The 13,880-nt window shown below is 37.3% G+C and overlaps 1 pseudogene; it reads right to left on the bottom strand.

Moving 5' to 3' along the window:
- LOC149252026 (proline--tRNA ligase, cytoplasmic-like) overlaps positions 1 to 13,880 on the bottom strand; it is a 123,286-nt pseudogene that overhangs the window by 83,139 nt on the left and 26,267 nt on the right.

The following is a 13,880-nucleotide window of genomic DNA, read 5'->3' on the forward strand; positions in this document are numbered from 1 at the left end:
TGTCGGGAGGGTTGGCTGGAAAAATTGCGAAATTTTTTGAGGGAGACAAGGACGGGAACTTGGTGTCTATCTAGTTTGTCTGCACAATTTTCTCAGTTAGCAGAGTGAGTAAGGTCTGCAGCCTCTGTGCAATTTTTGAGGGGAGTGAGTCCTGGGGTGCTTGTTGGGTCAAACTCTCTGGTTGACCAGCATGAAGGTGGATTCATTTTCTTACGGGCAGCGCAACTTGAAATGACTTGCTTGGTGATTCTGCACTGTTCTAGGTGACAATAGATCGAGTCGATGGCAGGGTGATGGCCCGATTGTTAGAGGGGAGTCAGGTCATCAAAACTTCAACAAAAAATGACTAAGTGTGTGAACGAGTGAAAGATGCATATGTGATCCTGCAAACATACACTTACATGACTTGACGACGAGACGACTCAAACCATCAAGACACACATGTTCAACATGATTGACCGACGATACAAGCGACGAGCGCGACACTTGTATTTGATTGTTGGTCGACCGTGAAGATGCTTGTGCAACAGTGAATGTGACTCCGTGTGTGAGTGTGGTAGATGTTTTCATAGTGAACACAACAAGTACAAATGAAGTGAAGACCTTGGGCATAACCAAAACATGGTCGCAAGCATGACTTTGACATCAACCTGCAAGACTTAGTGAAATGAAAAAGCAAGGCGAATGCGAAGACTCACACAAGCTCACAGAGTGAACTTGAGTGTGTGCAGTCATCAAGTGAAACTCTCAAGGGAGGCTCCAAAATTGGGTGCAGGCCAAAATTTTGGAGGGTGGTTGTAGTCGCTACAACAGAAGGACAACCAAGGCATCTAAGTTATATCCTCTTCCTTCTAGATTAAGAACTAAATTGTAAATTGTGTTTATGCATTTGATCTTTTATTGATTTGGTTTTTGATATGATTTATGGTGAAATTATCTTTTTGGAATAAGAATGATGATGGAGGAAAAATAAGATCTCTAAGTTACAGCCTCTCCCTCATTTCCTATGCTCTACAAAAACTCATTGCACTCTTGCTTCTAGATTAAATTTTCATAGTTTCTTTTCAAGTAATTTATATTTGTAATATGGATTTCCATTATTTTTATTTGAACAAGTACTTCCTACACTAGTTAATCTAATCTTCCATAAACTTTGGTTTGCTTCTAAGTCTACCAACTTGGATTAATAAGAAAATACATGTTTTAATTTACCCTGTAAATTGAACCAACACTCAATACTCCCACTGCATGTGCACTATCTAGTCTAGTACATACCATTGCATACATCAAGCTACCGATTGCACTTCCGTATGGAAAATGAGACATATCCTCTTCCTCTTCTTGTGTCTTGGGACACTGTTCAACAAATAACTTTACACCTACAAGAATAGGAACCTTCACTGGTTTACTATCCTGCATATTAAACCTCTGCAGTATTGTCTCAACATACTTTCTCTAGTTCAACCACAACTTCCTCTTTGCTCAATCTCGTTTAATTTCCATGCCCAAAATATAGTTTGCAGCACCATGATCCTTCATGTCGAATTTGGATGACAATTGGATCTTCAAATCCTGGATAATTTCTTTGTCATTTCCAATCAGCAACATATCATCCACATACAAGTCTAGATAAATAACATGGTCACCAATTAATTTAAAATGCACACAGTGATCCGCTTTGCTTCTGGTGAAGCCAAGTCCCCGTATAAATTTATTAAATTTCTGATATCACATCCTTGGTGATTGTTTTAACCCATACAAAGACTTTTTTAAACTGCATACTAGTTCTTTCTTTCCCTTCACCGCAAAGCCTTTAGGTTGCTTCATGTAGATCTCTTCTTCCAAATCCCTATGAAGAAATGTTGTCTTCACATCCATATGTTCTACCTCAAAATCAAAATCAACAATAACAGATAAAATTTATCTAATAGAAGCTACCTTGGCAACAGGAGAAAAATATCACCAAAATCAATTCCCGACACCTGGGAATAACCTTTTTCTACCAACCGAGCTTTATATTTCTCCACCTTACTTTTTGCATTCATATTCTTCTTAAACACCCATTTTCTTCCAATGTGTTTCCTTCCAGCGAGCAACTCCATTAGATCCCATGGTTCATTTTTGTCCAAAGCTGCTATTTCATCAACCATGGCCTCTTTCTAGAGTTTGCCATCCTCTGAATCTACTAGCTCCCTGACAGTTCTAGGATCATCATCAGTAATAGATAAAGCAAAATTTGAACAAAAAGTAGATGGACTATACCTTTCTGACTTCCTTCTTTCTCGAACTAATCTTCTCACAGCTGGAGTTTGTGGCTCTTCATCTTCTGATTCTTGTTCCGTTATAGAGTCTGATTATTCCTCCTTTCGCTCAAACTCTATCTTCTCAGGTTCCTTTGGTAGGACTTCATGTTTAATAGCATCTTTCAACTCTTTAAACACCACATCTCAGTTGTACACAACTTCCTTATTTATGGGTTCCAAAGCTTATAACCTTTTAAACCATCCTTATACCCAATAAAGATGCACGTTTTCAGATTTACTATCCAACTTGGTTATTTTCTCCTTTGGAACATGTACATATGCATCACAACCAAATACCCTAATATGTGAAAGAGATGGTTTCTTACTAGTCCATACCTCATGTGGATTCTTATCCTCCAACGCTGATGAAGGTGATCTATTAACCAGGTAACATGCAGTCTCCACTGCCTTTGCCCAAAATTATTGTCCTAACCCAACACCACTAAGCATGCTTCTTGCCTTTTCCATCAACGTCATGTTCATTCTTTCCGCAACTCCATTTTGCTGAGGTGTCTATGGAGTAGTCTTCTGCTATGTTATACCACACTTCTTACAAAACTCTTCAAATTCCTTCTTGCAGAACTCTCCACCATTATCTGTCCTCAACACCTTTATCTTTTTCTCTGTCTGGTTTTCCACCAAAGCCTTAAATTCTTTAAACCTGTCAAAGACTTCAAATTTCTTCTTGAGGAAATATATCCATGTATTCCTTGAGAAGTCATCTATAAATGATACATAGTACACAGACTTACCCAGTGATGAAACTGACACAGGTCCAAACACATCACTATGCACAAGCTCTAATATCCCTTTCGACCTCTTAGCACCAGAATGGAAACTCACCTGATTTTGGTTCCCATATACACAATGTTCACATAAATTGAAATCTAGAGAGAAATTAGACATACCTTCTACCATACCATTACCATGAAGTATTTGAAGGCTCTTCTCTCCAATATGTCCAAGCCTTTGATGCCATAACATGGTATTTTCTCCAGAGACCTCTATATTTTCTGCTCCACTTTAAGGAACCACGTAACTGTTGCACCCATCAATAACAATACTACGCAGAAGCTTGTACAAAGTTCCAATCTAAACTCCCCGCATCAATAGCAGTGCTCCCTGAACCATCTTGCAGGTATATTTATCGAACACTATTTTTAGACCTGCATCATCCATCTTGCTTACAAAAATAAGATTTATAGCCAATGCAAGAATATGTAGAGCACCCTGAAGTGTTCTAATCCTTCCACCTTGCAACTTCAACTTGAATTTTCCATGTCCGATGATTCTAGCCTTCCTATCATCCCCTAAGAAGACACCACCACCATCATATTTCTCATACTTGCAGAACCACTCCATATGGGGAGGGAAGTGAAAAGATGCACCCAAGTCAATCAACCATGCCTCATGATATACATGTGTACTTGAAGAAGAAGCCAAGTACACATCCCCACCTTCATATGAGGTGGTTTTTCCCTCTGTAGAAGGAGCATCATCAAATCCCTTTCCTTTCTCAGGAGCTTTAGATCTATAGTCCCTTTTGTAGTTCCCTTCCTTTCCGCATTTCCAACATACCTTTACAAGTTTTCTTGGAGATTTAGATCTCCCTCTAGATTTAGATATCCCACTCGAGGACTTATTTTTGTTTCTATTCTGGGACCATCCTTATATAGACAAGGCATCTCCATTCTCACTCTCCATAGTTTTCCATCTCATCTCCTCTGACAGCAACGATGAGACTATTTCATCAAAATTCAAGGTAGTTGTATTGCTACGTATTGTAACAACTAGATTATCCTTGAATCTGGTAGAGAACACAACAAATTGATGCACTTATCTTCATCTGAATTTTTTATATCATCAGATAACAACTGGCTTACCAAAGTATTAAAGGTATTCATATGCTCTATCACCGAGTCTGCATCCTTCATCCTCAGGGTATACAACTTTTTTCGCTGGAACAATTTGTTCACCAAAGACTTAGATTGGTACAAAGTCCCTATGTTTACCCACAAATCCTTCATCATAGCTTCCCCTGATACATTCAACAATACCAAATCTGAGATACACAACTCTATTGTTCTCTTTGCCTTTCGATCCAGCTTCGCCCAGTCTTCTGTTGACATTATCGTTGGTTTAATACCCAAATCTACCACGATCCACTGATCTTTATCCACCAACAGATCCTCTATCTTGAGCTTCCACAACTCAAAGCTCTAACCATTAAATTTCTCGATCTTTATCTTTCCATTGCTCACCATCATCTTTCACCAGAAGAATCGATTAGACAGATCTCCCACTGAACAGGGTCTACCATAGGCCCAAGAAAAACCCCTCAACAGCAAAGGCATCCCGTTGAAGCTGAAACAACTCTGATACCAAATGTAGGTTTTAACCCTATACAAAAATAACAATGACTAGAAACACAAAACAAATACACAAAGATTCTCCCCTAGATCCTAAAACCAGGACTACTAGATTCATTTTTATATTATTGTTCCTTTCAATGTTACAATACATATATTTACATGCTGAAGCATTCATAAAATCCAATCCATTAACCCTAGATTATAACATAACCATAGTTCCATTCACTGGATCTACAAAATACCATGGGCAGAAAACTATCATGCCCAAAACCATGTGCGAAACCCATGCACAAAACCATAGGTAGGTCTGCCCAATGAACAGGGGGGGCTACTAGTCGCCCCCGCACATGCAAATAGTCATGGAAAGAATATAACACACACCCAACACCTTGCGCACTCCATGATTTTCATGTTCGTCTTTTCTGACACATCATTTTCCTGTGGTGTTCCTAGAACTGTCTTCTCTCTGCGAATTCCATGCTTTGAACAATAGTTATCAAACTCTTTGTTGTAGTATTCACCTCCATTGTCTGATCTGAGACACTTCAACTTCTTTCCTGTCCAATTCTCAACAAAAGATTTCCATTTCTTGAACGTATCAAACCAAATACAATAAATCCATTTTTTTCTAGTTGCATCATCAAAAAAGTAACAAAATAGCAAGAGCCACCAAGAGATGATACCTAAGTTGGTCCCCATACATCTGTATGCACAAGCTCTAATTTTTATCTCTTCTTTTCCTTCCCAAATATGATAAATCTGACTCTCTTTTGTTTTTTGTAAACACAATTCTCACAGAAATCCAAATCAACATGCTTCAACATCGTAGCAAATTTCTTGACTGAAGAATCTACATCCATTTCTCACTCATGTGCCCCAGCCTATGATGCCACAATGTCATATCTGCTCATATGGAGGTTAAATCATTAACAAAAATGGAAATACCATTGCATAAATACAATGTACCAACCTTTTCTCCCTTTTCTATATCCAGGGCTCCTTTAGTGACCTTCCAGGTTCTGTCCATGAATGTTGTTACCCGACCTTCACCACCTAACTGCCCTATTGAAATTAGATTTTCTTCAGATTTGGAACATGCCTTACCTCCTTCAATAGCCATTGGTTTCCATTTTGTTTCTTTATAAAAACCTTACCCATTCCAACAATTTTATAGGGTTTATCATCACCCAAACGAATGTGTCCAAAATCTCCTTGAACATCGTTATGCAAATGTTTCTTATCAGGTGTGGCATGGAATGAGGCCCTTGAATCTACCACCCAGGCATCAATAATATTCTCTAATGAAAGAATCAAAGCATATTTCAACACATCACCTGTCACATTCGCTTCACTATTGTTCTCTTGTTTTCTCTCTCCTTCTTTTCCTTTCCGAGATTTGTAGTCTTTCTTCATGTGTCCTTTCTTCCCACATTTCTAGCACACTATCCCTGATATAGATTTGGATTTGCCTTTTCTTGACTTAATGAGATTTCCTAGGCACCTTCCTCTTTCCATTTTTCTTCCCCTAGCCTCTACATTCAAAGCATTTCCTGATGTCTCACCTGAGCTTTTCCATCACATTTCCTTGCTAAGGATAACTCCAACAACATAATCAAACTTTAAAGTACTAGATCTAGAGATAGAGTTACTGATAGCCATAACCAATCCATTCCAAAATTCTGGAAATGAGCACATAAATAACAAAGCCCTACCTTCAGCATAAAAATTTACCCCTTTAAAACTTAACTGACTCGTAACCGTGTGAAATTCATTTAAATGATCAACAATAGATCCACCTTTTGACATCTTCATATTAAATAGACACTGAAAAAAGAAATACCATAGTTGAGGTTAAGGGTTTTTCATATAGTTTGGACAATTTTGTCATTAAACCTTATGTTTTCGTTTCCTTTGAAATTTTGAATTCCACCGAAGCTACGAGACATAGTTGTATTGTTCCTAGTGCCTTTCTATTGAGAATTTCCCATTCTACGTCCATCATAGTTGTCAATTTATTTTTTTTATTTTTTTTATTTTTTTTATTTTTTTTATTTTTTTTTTCCGCTCAATGGTAGGTACAAATATTTCTGATCCACAAATATTCCATCTGCATCTTCCATAGTTGGTAGTTTTGACCGTTAAATTTCTCGACCCTAAACCTACTATCTTCTGCCATTTCTCCCACTTGAACCAGGAACCCTTCTCTCCTACGAGTTATTATCCAAATATAACTTTGTATTTGATACCAATTGTTAAAATTAATTAACAGAGTAATTAAATGCACAAAATATTGCAGAAAAACAGATATATAAACACATAAAACAAGAGAGACACAGATATCATGGTTCACCCAATTTGGGCTATGTCCATGGAGAAGCAACCAGTCCTTCCTCTTATATTATCTAGCAAAATGAAGAGATGCAACCTATAGAAGATTCATTGTAATTTCCTCTTCACTCTCACACAACCTTCTCTCTCTCTCTCGCTCAGTATAATCATACACAACACAATACAATTCCCTCATATAGACTGAGGGTTTCCTTCTAGGGGAAAAAAACCCCTAAATTAACATAACTTCTACCGTCATATCATGTGTCTAATGAACGACCCAGATTGACTACCAAATTACAATATTTTACACGACAAATTTTCATCTATTTTTAGCTTCGGGGGCACTACCCCTAAACCTCTGCCAGGGGCGGGGTGGGGCTCATAAAAGTTTCCATCGCCCCCCGTGGACCCCCCTGACAATGATTAAATGGGTGGCGTTTCCGACCTATTAAGAACAAGGATCCAACACGACTAAAACAAAATCCTCTGAAAAATCAGGAAGATAATTAGGCTCCACACCAAATTGGGTTCAATCAAATCAAGTGTGGTGTGATCAATAGAAAAGAAACAATTAGTGTTGTTGTTTTGTGAGATCAATAGAAGAGCAACAACTAGTGTTTTTGTTTTGTGTGTCAAATTTGTCTCTTTAAAGATTGCATAGAGAGAAGTTGAAGCCTTTGTATGTGAAGCAAAGCAAGAGCATATAAATTCCCAAGGACTCAAATGTAATGTGGATGGCGTAGATAATGGTGAATCCCACTATGACGAAACACATGTGGATGATGAGTGCAAAGTGAGATATGAATTGGTGAATCCAGTTGCAGCTGATGAATTTGGTGAAGTTGAATCTGTTAATGAGCACATGCATGCTCGGATATCCCACCATAGGTTGGATGAACATTATGTTGATGAGTGTCTTTGCAATGGTATAGGTTTATAAAGGAGTGTAAGAGAATAAAGCTCTCACTGTAGATCATCGTGAAGATGTTTTTAACATTGTTTTTCAATATGTAGGTGTTCAAATAGCATGGGAATGGAAATTGAAAACAAAGTTGTTAATAAGTTTGATGAAAATTTGAAGCTCATTGAAGAATGGATTTAGAAGCCAATTGAACAAATTCATGAGAGTTTTAAAGCAACAATTGGAATAAAATAATTAAATGAAGTAGTGAACAAGAAAAAGGAGCATGATTATGATTTTACATGTAAGCCTAATAATGATCTTGAGTGTGCAGACTACAGGAAAAGAGAAACAATACCTAAAGATGAAAGTGAAGATAAGGACATGGAAGTTTATGAAAATGAGGAAGAATGCATTAAAACCATTTTCAGCAATGAAGTCAAGAAGAGATCAGATTTTTCTATCAAGAAATATGGCAGAAAGAAATTCAGGAATATGAAGCGCAAGAAGCATAGTGAAGAACACAATTTGAAGATGAAGAGTTGTGGCAAAAGTCCATGGTTGAACATATATTTGAAGAGAAAGTTTTAGAAAATAGACTCAAAACAGATACAAGAGAATTCAAAGAAAAATTACAACATCAATAAGTGAATAAATATGGAGCATACAACAAGAAAGCGCAACAAAGAATGAAGTAGTTTCGAGGGTATAGAATTTGGAAGAAAAGAAAAAGAAAATTAAAAAATTGTAAGAGTTTTGAGTCATTGTAACTCTAGCTAAGACTTAGACTTGTGGGCATATTTTTGTGATGATTGAGTCAAATTCTATTGTAAGCCTAGCAGGCATAGTTGAGTCATGTTTGAGTTATTTTGAGTCATATGATCATAATTAAGGGGGAGTCTTGGAAATTGTAATTATTCTCGTGCCTATGTGATGCATGAAGTCAGTGGTTGAGTTGAGTTGAGTTAATTTGAGTTCAATATTAGAAGTTCAAGTTCAATCTATATTTGGAAAGGCTAAATTTAGTGAATGTTTGCATGTCGAATTTAGCATCAGTTGAGTCACAAGTTAAAAAGTATAAATACCCCATATTGGGTTCATTGTAATCAAATCAAGTTTTTTGTTTTTAATAGAAGAGCAACAACTAGTGTTATTATTTTGTGTGTCAAATTTGTGTCTTTAAAGACTGTAGACAGAGAAATTGAAGACTTTGTATGTTAAGCAAAGCAAGAGAATATAAATTCCCAAGGACTCCACTGTAACCTGGATGGTGCAGATGATGGTGAATCCCATTGTGACGAAACACATGGGATGATGACTGCAAAGTGAGATATGAATTGGTGAATCTAGCCGCAGCTGATGAATTTAGTGAAGTTGAATCTATTAATGAGCACATGCATGCTCAGATATCCCACCATAGGGTGGATGAACATTACGTTGATGAGTGTCTTTGTAGTAATAGAGGTTTGTAAAGGAGTGGAAGAGAAGAAATCTCTCATTGTAGAGTATAATGAAGACTTTTTTAACATTTCTTTTGAATATGCAGGTGTTCAAACTAACATGGGAGCGGAAATTGAAAACAAAGTTGTTAATAAGTTTGATGCAAATTTTAAGCTCATTGAAGAATGGATGTAGAAGCCAATTGAACAAATTGATGAGAGTCTCAAAGCAGCAACTGGAAGAAAAGAGTTAAATGAAGTGGTGAACGAGAAAAAGGAGCATGATTATGATTTTACATGTAATCCTAATGATGATCTTGAGTGTGTAGACTATAGGCAAAGAGTAGCAGTACCTCATGATGAAAGTGAAGAGAAGGACATGTAAGTTTCTAAAAATGAGGAATAATGCATTAAAACCATTTTTCAGCAATTGAGTCAAGAAGAGACTAGATTTTTTTATCAAGAAATATGGAAGCAAGAAAGTCGGGAATATGAATCGCAAGAAGCATAGTGAAGAACACAATTTGAAGATGAAGAGTTGTGGAAATAGTCCATGGTTGAACAAATCTTTGAAGAATAAGATGTAGAAGACAAATTCACACTAAATACAAGAGAAGTCAAAGAAAAATTACAGCATCAACAAGTGAAGAAATATGGAGCATACAACAAGAAAGTGCAGTACAGAATGAAGCAATTTCGAGGCTATAGAATCTGGAAGAAAAGAAAAATAAAATTCAAAATTGTAAAAGTTTTGAGTCATTGTAAGCTTAGCTGAGACTTAGACTAGCAGGCTTATTTGAGTGATAATTGAGTCACTTTTTATTGTAAGCTTAACAGGCATAGTTGAGTCATGTTTGAGTTATGTTGAGTCATATGGTCATAATTAAGAGGGAGTGTTGGAAATTGTAATTACTCATGTGTGCATGTTATGCATGAAGTGAGCGGTTGAGTTGAGTTGAATTAAGTTGAGTCCAATATAAAAGTTCAAGTTCATTCTATATTTGGAAAGGTTAAATTTAGTGAGTGTTTACATGTTGAAGTTAGCATCAATTGAGCCGTGAGTTAAAAGGTATACTAATACCCCATATTGGGTTCATTGTCATCAAATCAAGTTTTGTGTGATCAATAGAAGAGCAGTGGGTACTCTTATTGTGTGTGTGTCAATTTGGTGCCTTTCCTCCTTTGTCTGTCCATCAGTGTGGTGGAAAGCCTTGGCCCACCATTGTTGTGGTGGACAGATTTACTTGTATGTGTGTATGATTTTTTGGTACAATACATCCATTATGATATCTTGGAATTTAGGATTTATGTGTATATTTCTCTAAATTTTTTGGTTAAACTCTGATTTAGGTACAATACATTCTGATTTGTTGGTTAAACCTTATTTTTCCATACAATGCATTAATATGATATATAAATGAGAGTACAAAAAATTTGGTATGATATGCAGGTGAGAGTACAAAAAGCTTGGATGACTTAATCAGAGAGAATTTGGGAGAGGAGGAGGGCCAAGACATGCCTTTCTTCAGGTCATTATTTTATAAGGATTTGATTTAGAAAATACATAACAATGATGCAAAGATGATAGAGGACAATAATTCCGGTGCAAGGAAGAAACCGCTTTTCCTGCTATTATTGCAACTGAAATGGGTATCAAAGTGAATATTATAAAAGAGGGATGATATAATTGGCTATATAGAGCTATTCTACCTAGCTTCTCGAACAAATCCAAAGGCGCATTTTGTTTTACAAAATTATCTCGACGAACAACTACAACCTGCTTATTGACTATATCCCTGGGGCCAATTCAATGCGAAGAGGCACACCCTTAAGCTCCCAGTGAGAATATTTCTAGCCAAGGGAATAATTGTCTCAAATATCCTATTCTATACAAAATCTTGTTGCTCACAACATCTGCATTGTATCAATACGTGCATTATAAATTGCATGTGTGTTTGCATCTTTGAAGGGAACTAGAACCACAATAATTTGCAGTGGTGTTACTTGAGGAGGAAAAATCAGGCCTTTATCATCCCCACCAGACCTTTGTCATCCCCAAGAATCATTACCATGACACCAATCGTATGAGTAGTGTATGCCCATGAATTCTACCAAAACATATATTTTTATCCTCTCTCAGTCGCAAATATTATATAAAACATCTTTTTGAAGTTCTGACCAAGGCAATGTGATGTAGCACTCTGTATACCATGTCTTGTGTTGGAAATAAGAGCCTCTATAGTAGTTGTGTAAAGACCACCAACAAAGTTTTCTACCTCACCTTTATTGCCTTTAATGATAGGAACTACTAGAATTTCTTCATATATTTTGCGATATAGCTCCACAATTGCAAGAACCTCCTCATCAACTTCTTATTTGGTGGCAAATGTGTTATGACCTTCTTTCCAAAGGAACTCATGACTCTTGTTAAATGACATAGGATGCTTAAACTCCCATCGCATGATATTGCACCACTAATTAATTTCCAAAGGAAGATCATGACGACCCAAAATCCACTTTGAAAAAATTGGATACATTACAATTTCAATAGTAGGATGTGTAACACCCTCCTCTCACATCTACCCAAGCAACCATCTAGTCGGGGTAAACATGTGACGAGAGGCCACTATGATATGATTTGACCTCCTAAGTCACGTTAAGGAAGTGGAACTGACAGAAACACACCTTACAAACATTCAACATCATCATTAAGACCCTCAAGAACCAACCCAACCTTTGTTCCAACTAGCCGCTGGGTCCCACTAAGATTTTGAATCATTTGACCCTTGAATGCTCTCATGCTATAGGCCTTCCAGTATCCAGGAGGCTCTAGACACTCTCATGCTATAGGCATGCTAGCGTCAAAGGATTGTTTTGTCCAGTTCTATGCCAGCGTCCCTAGGATTTGAGCCACTTTTTCAGGTCCAGAGCCCAAGTCACTGCCCAAAATGGAATGGCATATTCATAATAGTAAAGTAACAAGGAAACAATGATGCAAAATCAATTAGTTGAAACAACCCTTAACCAAAACATATCACAAATATGTAATCTACAGGTGTAAACAACATATTTAAGTATATGGATCTCATAATTATCTAAGGGCCGCTAAGAAGCATTGTTACCTCATGTCATTTTCTACATTATCATCTATTAGGTCATAGATACATTGTCCTTTCATTTACAAGTAAAAACATGATGAGATCCATACATAGTTGTTGTCATAAAACATATACATAACGAGCATAGTAACAACATAAATACCATAAATACATCAACCATAGAATCCACATATAAACCAGTACATTTACACATGAAAACCAAGGGAATGAATTTCTCATTAATGAATGTAGAAACCAATCGGGAATGGGACTACCACGTTCCACCCGACCATAGATTGGATGCTCCAAATCTCTCTTAAGCCAATCACCCCCGTGCCATATTCCAAGCATGAATGTGAGACTCATAACCAACTGAAAAGAACCAAACAAGCATGGATGCTACCATATTTCTCCACCTGCACCATGAGGAATTTGAGTGCCTCCTAGTCTCTCGGGCTTTACCATTATCCACAGTCTGATCTAGGGATCACTAGGCCCTACACCATGACCGACTCTCCAGGCTTTACCATATATCCCATCCCGGGACTAATAGACCGAACGGAGAGAAATCCACCTCTTTGGTTTACCGTATATCCCACCATTCACTAGCAAGGATTCCTAGGCCCACCGAGGCACACAATCCTGACTTTACCACAACCCACAATCTGGCTCAGGGCTTACTAGGCCAGTGGCTTTACCATGATCCATAGTCTGGTTGAGGGACCACTAGGTGATGTGTTTCTCATTTCGAATATCCGCCCCACTCAACTTCGAATCCATCCGACAATCCAACTCAACTGAAGTATGATAACCCATCTCATCAAAGTCATTAGGAAATGGCAAGGCTAGGCTGAAAAACATTGTCACACCTGGAAAAACCCAATCCATGATAGAAAACAACCACATGCAACACCATGCATGCCAAATCTAGCAAGGAAATCACACATGAAAATCAATACCTGCAAAGAATCCTATTGTAGCTTCTTGATCTTGCTTTTCATTACTTGATCTTCGCTTCCTCTTGCCTTATTTTCCTTTCTTGATCCAATGCCAAAGTGATCCAAGAAAACTCTAAGTGTCCAAGAGTGAGAGAGAGTGAGAGAATAATGTGAAAGCTCCAAAACTGAACTGAAAAAAGGTTACCAACTAATCCTCAAAATCCTTTTTATTAATGAGGCCTCTATTTTCTTCATTTTCCTCCTCACATGCAACCTGTGACCTTTCACCTCCCTTTTCTCCTAATTTCCATTATTTTCATAAATAAATGTGCCAAAAATGCCATTTTTCCTTTCCAAAGCCTTAGCCATTACCTTTTCCATAATAAACCAAATGAACATCCCTAGGATGCCTTTCCCAACATTTCACTTGGAGTAAGTGTCCCATCAATTGTGGTTATTATTTTTAACTTTTATTACATGGAATTTTCACCAGGGCTA

Source organism: Pinus tabuliformis, chromosome 7 (assembly GCF_031772625.1).
Source record: "Pinus tabuliformis cultivar Carrire ecotype Pingquan chromosome 7, CPIR1, whole genome shotgun sequence".
Lineage (NCBI taxonomy): Eukaryota > Viridiplantae > Streptophyta > Pinopsida > Pinales > Pinaceae > Pinus > Pinus tabuliformis.